The sequence below is a fragment of the Falco cherrug genome, chromosome 15 (assembly GCF_023634085.1).
Source record: "Falco cherrug isolate bFalChe1 chromosome 15, bFalChe1.pri, whole genome shotgun sequence".
Taxonomy (NCBI): domain Eukaryota; kingdom Metazoa; phylum Chordata; class Aves; order Falconiformes; family Falconidae; genus Falco; species Falco cherrug.
In genome coordinates, this window is record NC_073711.1 from 9,129,398 (window position 1) to 9,138,326 (window position 8,929).

At 48.0% G+C, this 8,929-nt stretch overlaps 1 long non-coding RNA gene across 5 annotated transcripts in view; it reads right to left on the reverse strand.

Annotated features, from left to right (window-relative positions):
- LOC114014749 (uncharacterized) overlaps window positions 1-8,929 on the reverse strand; it is a 40,499-nt gene that overhangs the window by 23,437 nt on the left and 8,133 nt on the right. For 4 of the 5 annotated variants that reach the window (XR_008735267.1, XR_008735268.1, XR_008735266.1 and 1 more), the window contains 2 exons: window positions 8,611-8,795; window positions 1,721-1,947 (listed from right to left, as the gene is read on the reverse strand). This is a non-coding gene — a long non-coding RNA (uncharacterized LOC114014749). The remainder of the gene's footprint in view (window positions 1-1,720; window positions 1,948-8,610; window positions 8,796-8,929) is intronic. The other variant, XR_008735269.1, reaches the window with a different exon arrangement.

Below are 8,929 nucleotides of genomic sequence, written 5' to 3' on the forward strand. Positions count from 1 at the left end.
CTCCAAGGAAACTGCAGCCTGGCCTAGGAAACGCCTGCTCAAGGGACCATGACAACAGCAAGTAGGTGGCAGGAGGGATGGGCAGCCCACCGATCCTGCCCTCGCTGTGTCTGGTTGGGGCAGCACCGAGTGCAGCCCCTCCACACTGTGCTATGGCCCCAGCAGCAGAGATGGGAACGTAATAAAATTGTGCCAGGCAGCAGGAAAACGGCATAAACCATTTAATACTTCTCCATGGGCAGGCTATGAGCAGCTTGAGTTACTAACATTATCTCCAAAAAGAATTTAAAATAAGTCAAAGTAACCTTACATGTTTGCTGAGCAGGGTGGGAAAGACAGTGCTCCCTGAGCGCCCAAAGCCAAACACTGTGCCTGGCTGGTGATCCAGTGCACCTCCCTCACGTGATCCCTCCATGCCTGGGATGCTGACGGCAATCCTCAGACTTTCCAAAACGAGACCCAGCCGAGCACATTTCCACTGCATGGCCCAGCAGTGAAGGCTTGTTCTTCAGCCTTTGCTGTGCCAAAATCCAACAATCCTGCCAAGCAATTCCTTGCTTCACAGAAATTTCAAAGCACATTAATAATTCTGCAAAAAATCTGCCTCGGAAATCCATTCTGGTACCGTTGAACAGGATCAGGTTTGATCGGCTGCTATTTTATCTCCTTATTTGCCTGAATTTCTGCTAGCCTGAGGCAGACACCACCATTCCGTACCTGCTCCCAGCCAAGGTCACACAGCCCATCAGTTTAGCAGGGCTGTTGGTTAGTTACTACTCTAACGTCTCAACCATTTCACCAGCTGCTTCTCAATAACTTTTATTTCATCTTTTTCCCTTAAGTGTACACTGGGTTTTATTATTTCTTTCTAGTCTCATAAGCTGCTGCAGGTTAAATACCTTCCCCTCGGAATCAGGCTATAGATCCCACAGCAGAAGTTACTAGCAGTTATCAGATAATGAACCTGATCAGCCGAATGCTGCTCTAACATAAGTTTTTCAACAGATTAGCCACCATAAATTTTAATCACTCAGAATTACAATCATGCTAAGTTGGCCTTGAGCTGTGGCTGCACCGTGGGAGGGAGATATTTAAGAGCAGTGTGTGCCTTTCAGAAGGGCCTTTTGAAAACAGGTGAATTACAGCTCCTACCTAAATTTAAAGATGAAAGAGGAGGAGAAGGGAGGGTAAAAGCACATGATGCAAGCAAGCTCAACAACAAGTCCCGTGGTGCCCAGTGGTATGCGCCAGCAAAGGGATTTAAACAAAGTTTGGTCCGTTCTGCTAAAGAGCATCCATCCACAAGACTCAATCCTGTTCCAAAGATAATTTACAGCTTCTATTAAAATGAAACAACTCCATTGCATTCAGTCCTTGCCTCAACTATTGCAGTAATTTAATATGGGGGTGGGTTTTTTTTTTAAAAAAAATAAAAAATTGTAAGTTTCAATTAAAGGGCATTTGGGGCTGTTCCAGGGGCTTCTGTTGGGTGTTACTCAGGTGAGAAATCTCTACCAGCACCAGAGCAGCATCAGTCCTTCCAGCTCCAGAGCCCAGTGGCTAGGTACGCACCCCAGGTACCAGGACCTTTCCGTAGGAGCACTGCCAGCAGGATCCTGAGAAGACCCTGAGGTATAAGCTGTGCAGATATTTCCAGCCCACGTGCAGCTGCCAGGAGCAGTATTACTCACCCTCTGGTTAAATCACAGTATTGTTTTACCTCGTGGTATTGTTTCAGAGCTCACAGGAACCTTTGGCAGATGGCCATTTCACATTTCCATGAAATCCGTCTGTTTGCCATGGCGTACTCTTGCTTCAGGCATAATCCCAGCAATTTTAATCTTTGTCCTTCTTTCTGGCATTCAGATACGCTGTCTTTCAAAAGCACTGGAGTTTCATCTCAGGGTATCACCTTCAGAGCTTTCAACTCAGCAGAAACAACTGTAACTTCAAGAAGACAGGGACGAGTAAACCCGTGAGGAGCCCATACCATGTCGTTAACTGCTACAGAAACCCCAGTTTGCCCTCAAGTTAACGGAAAATATCCTAAAACCTGGTGTTCTTTCTGAAGTTTGCTCTGTCTTTTTTGAGCTGTGCCACAGCCAACTGGATTTTTGGACCTTTCCCAGCCCTCTCCCACGGCAGGTCCTCCAGGGAAGGGGAGAGCAAAGCAACAGGGATGTTCGGTAGCAGGGCAGGAGAGATCCAGGAGCAGTCCTGGGACCAGTGGGCTCCTGTCACACCTCCTGGGACACTTTGAATGCAGCCCTCGGCCTCACCCCACCTGTGAGCTAAGACTTGGTCTTTCCAAACATCCCTTGAGCTGCAAAGGGGGGGGTGGGGGGTGTGTCCAAGCCTGGACAGTAATCTGTAGGTGAGCCATTATTTAGGTCCATAAAATGTCAGATTCCCCCAAGTAATCTTCACGAAAAAGTGCAAAAGTAAGCCCATGCCTATAAAACATTTGTAAGTGGTTTGTATTTTGCTTTTCTCTGTGTGTACTTGGTCCAAGAGAAAAGGTTCACTATGCGGCACTTCTACACGTGCTAGTTCTTGCTTTAGGGTCTATAACAAATCTCCAGTGCAGATGTGGCTTACACTGCAATAAGGAGGATTCAAAGACTCTTGAGAAAAAACACGCTCACAAGGCAGGGAAGGGCCGACAGAGGAGCAGACCCCGATGGGAGGCTGTACTCAGTGTCCTGGGAGACCTGGATGAGACCTGGTGCTGTGGCTCTGCCCAGTTTGTGTCACCTCTTGCTGGGGTGGAAGCTTACTTGGGATTTATTTAAGCACTTATTGCAATGTAGCAGAGATGCACGTCTCCTGCTAGCACACTGCGGCTACTGTATAACCACCTGAGTAGTGAACGTTATAAAGACACCCTGTCGGTCACAGACCTACGGACCTGCATGCATCGGGGGTAAGAGGGTGCTGTGACAAAGGACCGACAGGCTGCTTGTGCTTTGCAGGGTTTCTGTTAGTCCTGGCAAGTACCAGGCACCAAACTGAGATGCCTCCAGCCTTGCAGCTGTGCTGGGACCAGCTTCCCAGCCACACAGGGGAATTTACAGTAAATACAAAAAACTGGTCCCATATGGATGGCTTGCTACTTGCCATATTTAACTTTTATTATGAAAATAAGAGGAGAGAAAACAAGGGCTTGTGCAATGCAGACCTGTAGATTTAATCATCCTGGCTCGTTCTTTGTTTCTTGCCCTGTCCCTGCCTCAGTCGGTTCCTGGCACGGCTCCTTCTCAGCCTCTCCTTTTCCCCACAGCTTCCCCACACCCTGCCCATCACTCACCTGACGTCAGCCTCCATCCCACCAGGTTTAAACCATTACTAAAGTTAACTTCTCCCGAGCGCCCACCTGCAAGCAATGAGCGGAGGGCCTGGGAAGTGGCTTTCAGGAGCTGCTGGTTCTTTGTGTGGAGCAGATCTGAAGCAGAAGACTTAAACTCAGATCTGGGCTCCAGAGGCAGCACAGGGCTACCAGCCAGTGTGGGACAGAGTCACTGCGCCTCCTGTTCTTCCACTCACCCCCTCTGCTATTTGATTTTGGGGAAAAACACATTTTCTAGCAGAAAGAGTAAGGTGATGCTGCTTTAGCCCAGCTCCTCAGCTCCGGCAGGGAGCCTGTATCTGCACCCCTTTCTCGGGAAGCTTTACCCCACACATCCACTGTTCGTCATGAGGCACAGCCTCAGATTTCCCCCCTCAGGGGACTCGGGGAGCCGCTCTGGCGTTGCCCGGGTCCCCGCAGCTCCCGCTCGCTGCTGTACTTCTCAGGAAGGAGGGATGCAGCAGCCACACCAGTCGCATCCCTGCGGTCACTGGGGCCTGGGTACAGCCCAGCAACGGGCCAGGAGACTCTCTCAGGGGCAGTTTTCAGGCTCAGGCTGACCATGTGCCAAAAAACCTTGCTGCACCAGTGCACAGATGTGCTAACACCATTCTAAAATAAATAAAAACAAAATCCCATTTTGTTTTCTAACTGCCAAACTATCTTATTTTTGGAATTGGCTCTTGGTTTTCCATAAAATCCAACCTGTGTAGGGGCCAATGATGGAAAAAAATCAGCGGAAACCATCTCCACACTTATCACCAGGCTGAGAAGTCACTGCCCTCAGCTAAAGCACCACCTGGCCCCGATAACCACCCCCACAGTTCTGCCAAAGACAGTCCATTAAAGCACCAGGGCTGAGTGGGAAAAGGTTTTCCGATCATATTGCGTTTGAGACTTTGAAGGTTTTCCATATTCTAGGAAGACAGACAGGCAAAAATGTCTGTGAACTGAAAATATCAAAAAGCCTCTCACAACCTGGGACTGATTCGTTCAAGCTGGAGCCCTGAAAAATTATTGAACATTTTGATTTTGCCTTTGAAAATATTCTACTACACAGAAATACTGGCACGGAAACATTTTTTTTTTTTACTTCAAAAGTCAAAATATGATTATTTCCATTATTTCAAAACAATTCTTTTTAATTTAAAAAGCTGTCATTTTTCCCTGCGCAGTGTCTTGGCATTTCCTAAATTTCTTTATCATTCAAATGTTAATAATCCAAATAGCTCACAAGCTTTATTTTTAGTTTGCAGAGATTAAACATCCTTCACACTGATGGATCTTCTAATGTTTTACTTCAGTTCATTCATTTTCCTCCCTTAGTGAATAGCAGACTACTCAAATCAACACAGCTTGTTAGAAAGAAGACAAAATGCCTATTAAATTATCAAATGCATTTCTCATCAGAGTGCAGCTATCATTCTCTGCAAAGAAAAACTATAGCTTAATTGACTTCCTAGCAAAAGCAATGTTTAGACAGATGGTACTGAGAATCATCTGACTGTTATTCTTTAAATTGCCATGTTTAAGTGACAGGGGCATTTGGGAGACAGAAGTAGGCAGGAGCGGGCACTGCAGCAAGGGACAGCCATCCCCCTCTGGCCGCTGCCTGCCCTGGGGGGCAGCTGGCATCACCCCACAGACCCCGGCAAAACCCTTCCAAAGCAGCTTGCTGGCTCACCCCTGGCTTTGTCGAAGACTCCTGCAAGCTTCACGGAGGCTTTGTGCCTGGGTGGTGGGGCTCAGTGCCCCACAGGGCAGCGCACAGCTGGGCAAAGAACAGGGACTGCTGGTTGGGATGTGGGTGCAGCCAGGTCTTTGCTTAAAAATCGTTAATGAGCTTTTTCAGGGGTGGGGTGGGTTGGGAAATCCTGAAAAGAATGAGTCTTCCACCCAACTGTATCAAAAAAAAGGTTTCTGAGGGTGTGAGGTGGTATGGAGCTGGCAGGCTGTAACTGAGCCAGCTGAGCATCCCTGAGCACCTGCACGTCCAGCTGGGAGCAGGGCGGCCAGCGGTTTGGCTGCTAGCGCAGGGACCCCAAAACCTTCCTCCCGGGAGCCTGCACCCCCCTCTGCCACGTGCAGAAATAGCCTGAAGAATTTCCCAGTAAGGGACGACTAATTACTGCTTGTTCATCTGAAAACTAAAGATACTGCAGAGGTAAGTTAAGCTTTAAGGCAGGAGAGTTAAAAAAGAAATCCTATTACTAACCTTTCAAGTTAAAAAGGCCCATTCATAAAGTGAAGATCAACACTCTGCTCATTAACAGGCTTCTGTGGAAACCAAGTCCATTTGCTTCAGTTTTTTTAAACGTCATTTTCATTATTTTGGTATTTGAGCTTTATATATAAACAAGGATTTGGTTGTCTATTCAAATGATCTAAAAAACAGAAATAAAAATAAATCCTGAACAATTTCAGGCTTGTGACCTTTGGGAAAGTGCTGGTCTTGGTGATCACCTCCGGAACTTTTTTCTACGATAAGAAAACGGAAGATGTTCCTTCAAGTTACATTCTCTTAAGAAGCTTTTCAGAGCAGGAAAGATTCCTGCCTGTAAATCATTTAGGCTTAGTCTTGCTGGGAAATTGAACGGCAGAATCAATGGCAAGCACAGAGGAACAGGAACGTTTTGGGATAGCATGCCATCCTGCCCTTCTCCTGCCATGTTTCAACACAGAAGCTGCCAGAAGAGTCTGTTGAAGAGCTAAGCACATTGCTTAGAACTGTCTCCCTGCACAGCAGAGAGGAAATCCTGTAAATGGGATTTTAAGAACACTTGGAGCCAGACTGCGGCTGCTGAAACATTTGTTTGGCAACGCAATTGCTTCAGTGAGCATCAGGACACGCACCCAGCCAGCAAAGGCGCTTAAGCTAGGAGTTGGTAATGGGAGGCAGGGTTATAGGACAAAAGAACTGGCTGCTCACCTGGTTGCCAAACCACCCAGGGGCTCTTACGATGCACCAAGACAAAGCTTTTGGAGTGGCCCAGGGAGCAAGGCAGAAAGGACCCTGGAAACTACTCCAAAAATCTATCTACACACTTCACAGCAGCTTTGGCTACTCTAATAAGAGTCTGGTCTGATAAAAGCCATGTGTGTTTTTGCAGTACAAAAGCCTAGCTTACCTGGGTTTGCAAGATAAGGGCCCGGGCATCGATTTTTCTTCAGGGTGGATGTGTCTTTAATGTTAATATCAGAGCAAACACAAGGTGTTGCAGCCAGGTCTCATGGGCGGGAGGTTGCTGAGCACCGCTGGATGTGGGCTGAGGAACACTGGGGGCAATGTGAGGCTGCCCTGGCTGGAGTAGCCATCACCTGGGTCCCGCTGGACTCTGCTCTGATGGAACAAACCAGAGTGGTGCCACGTGCTCTGCCCCACAGCGTGGAGAGGGCTCCAGGGTGGGAAGGCAACGCAGAAGTTGTCGCCCTTTAAGAAACCTCCCTCCCTCTGTCAATCTGCCCAGGCTGTAGTGAAATATCGGAAAAGGCTAAAAGACTTGCTCGGAAGGCTTGTGACACCCTTTTCTTTTCCTAGTTTTGCCCTGTCTATCAGTGACACTGCTCAGCGGGCCCATCCACACAAGTAGGCATGGGCTCCTGGCTAGAGATTGCAGGGACCTGACATCCAGGCTGCTTTCCTCATCCCAAGTCCCAGCAGAAAACACTTGCCAAACAGGGTTTTCCTTAAACAGGAGCTCTCCCCATCTGTGACAGCAATAACAAAACACAGGAGAAGCACCATCTGTTCATCTAGACGGGTACCAGTGGTACCAGTTGTCACTGCAGCAGTTGTAGCCTTTAATAAATACATACTAGTCCGTTTCTTTAAATATTGGGAATGGGCCTAACCATAGAATTGCGGTTACGGTGGATTTATTGTTATTTATGTTGCACCAACAGCCTGCCTTTGGTAATGAGCATCACAGGCTGATACAAGAGCTTGCACAGCAGCGCAGAGCGATGCAACGGAATCCTTTGTGCCCAGCTTCCCACCCCTTGCTCCGCACTCAGAGCTAGCAGAAGCGTGAGATCTCACGGAGGTGCTCCTGCTTGGAGCATCACCACCAGCACCCTGGAAAGGAGAAAGTCCTCTCCAGCAGCTTTCCCCTGTGGCTTTATGGGCACAGACCAGGTCTTTCACAGGCACCTCCCATACCCTCAGCCCTGCACACACATCCTTCTGCAGCACCACCTCTTTTCCTTGACCCCAGCACTCCCACTGCAGTGAAGTTGGATTGTTTTCTAGTTTTACAACCGTCATCAAATGCCACATGGGCTGTAGCTATTTTGGAGTAGAGGAAAATGAAGGTCCATCCTCTACACTCAGCCTCACCGGCCAGAGCTACACCTTCGGGCTTCTGCTCACTGCTTTTGGACTCCCTGGAGTTGGCTGTAGGACAAGAGCTGTTTTAATATGGCTTTTCCTGGCAACAGCAGTTTATCCTGAATAGAGATGTGGGATTAATAACCTTGCTAAATCCTTGGCTCTTTTCCCAAATCTTGTCTGGAAACCACATGCTGGAGCTGGACTCCAGTGGCATGTGAGGGTGTCACCCCCAACCACTTTACAGTTTGGGGCAAGTGTGGAGTATTACTGGAAGAAAATTTGGGTCCCAGCACCCAAAGCCAGGAGCAGTGGGGCCAGCTGTGCTCTCAGACACTGCAGTTTTCCTTGCTTTGCTAGCAGATGGTACCTTGAATGGTACCTCAGGCTCTTGAAATAGGTAACATTTTGTTGCCTAAGCCGAGAATGCTGGTATGAGTTCTTCAGATAGGAAGAAAATACCCACGTATGGAGCTGTGTTATATGTTTTTTAAGATGGTGCAGATCACCAGGGAAAGAGAGGGCTCTAAGTGAAACCATTTCATTGAAGGTAGCAGGGATTGCTGAACGAGGCTTGCTTTCACCTGACAGCTGCTGAGCAGGGATGGTCATAGGAGCGTGCGGCAGCTGAGGGGGTGTGTATCCACCCAGCCTGCTCACTAACGCCAGAGCCACCAGATCAGCGTGTGGGCACTGCCTCACTGCTGGTTTAGTCAATAAACCCGACTGGGCGAAACTACCAGGATGTTTATTACAAATAGTATTTGACAGGATGAAATTAGCACATAGATGCTCTTATGTTGGTTAATGAGGTCTGAAATATAATCCTATAAATCATCAACAACAGCCATCTGGTGACAGACAGATGAAAAGAGAAGCAGGTGATTATAGCACATCCACATCACTGTGGTGACAAGGATTTAAAATAGCAGCATACCTTTACAGAGGACAACTGGGTAGATTAGGAAACGATCAGTTATGTGTCCTGGTTGCAGTTTCCCTTGCAAGCAGACATCATGCTGAGAAGCTGGAATGCAACCCAGGGCTGCTGAAGCCATCAAGCCTTGCACCACATCCAGATGTGTGGAAGGGTCCAGAACGATGGGTCCTTGAATCACGCTGCTGAATAAGAAAGATCTGGTTACGCTGTCCCTTCCTTCAACAAACGAGAAAAAAAGTTGCGTCTGCTCTGTTGGAATGGTCTGGCTCTGGGTTTACACAGCCAAATAGGAAGGGAGGTCTCCAGGTGCTTCCCA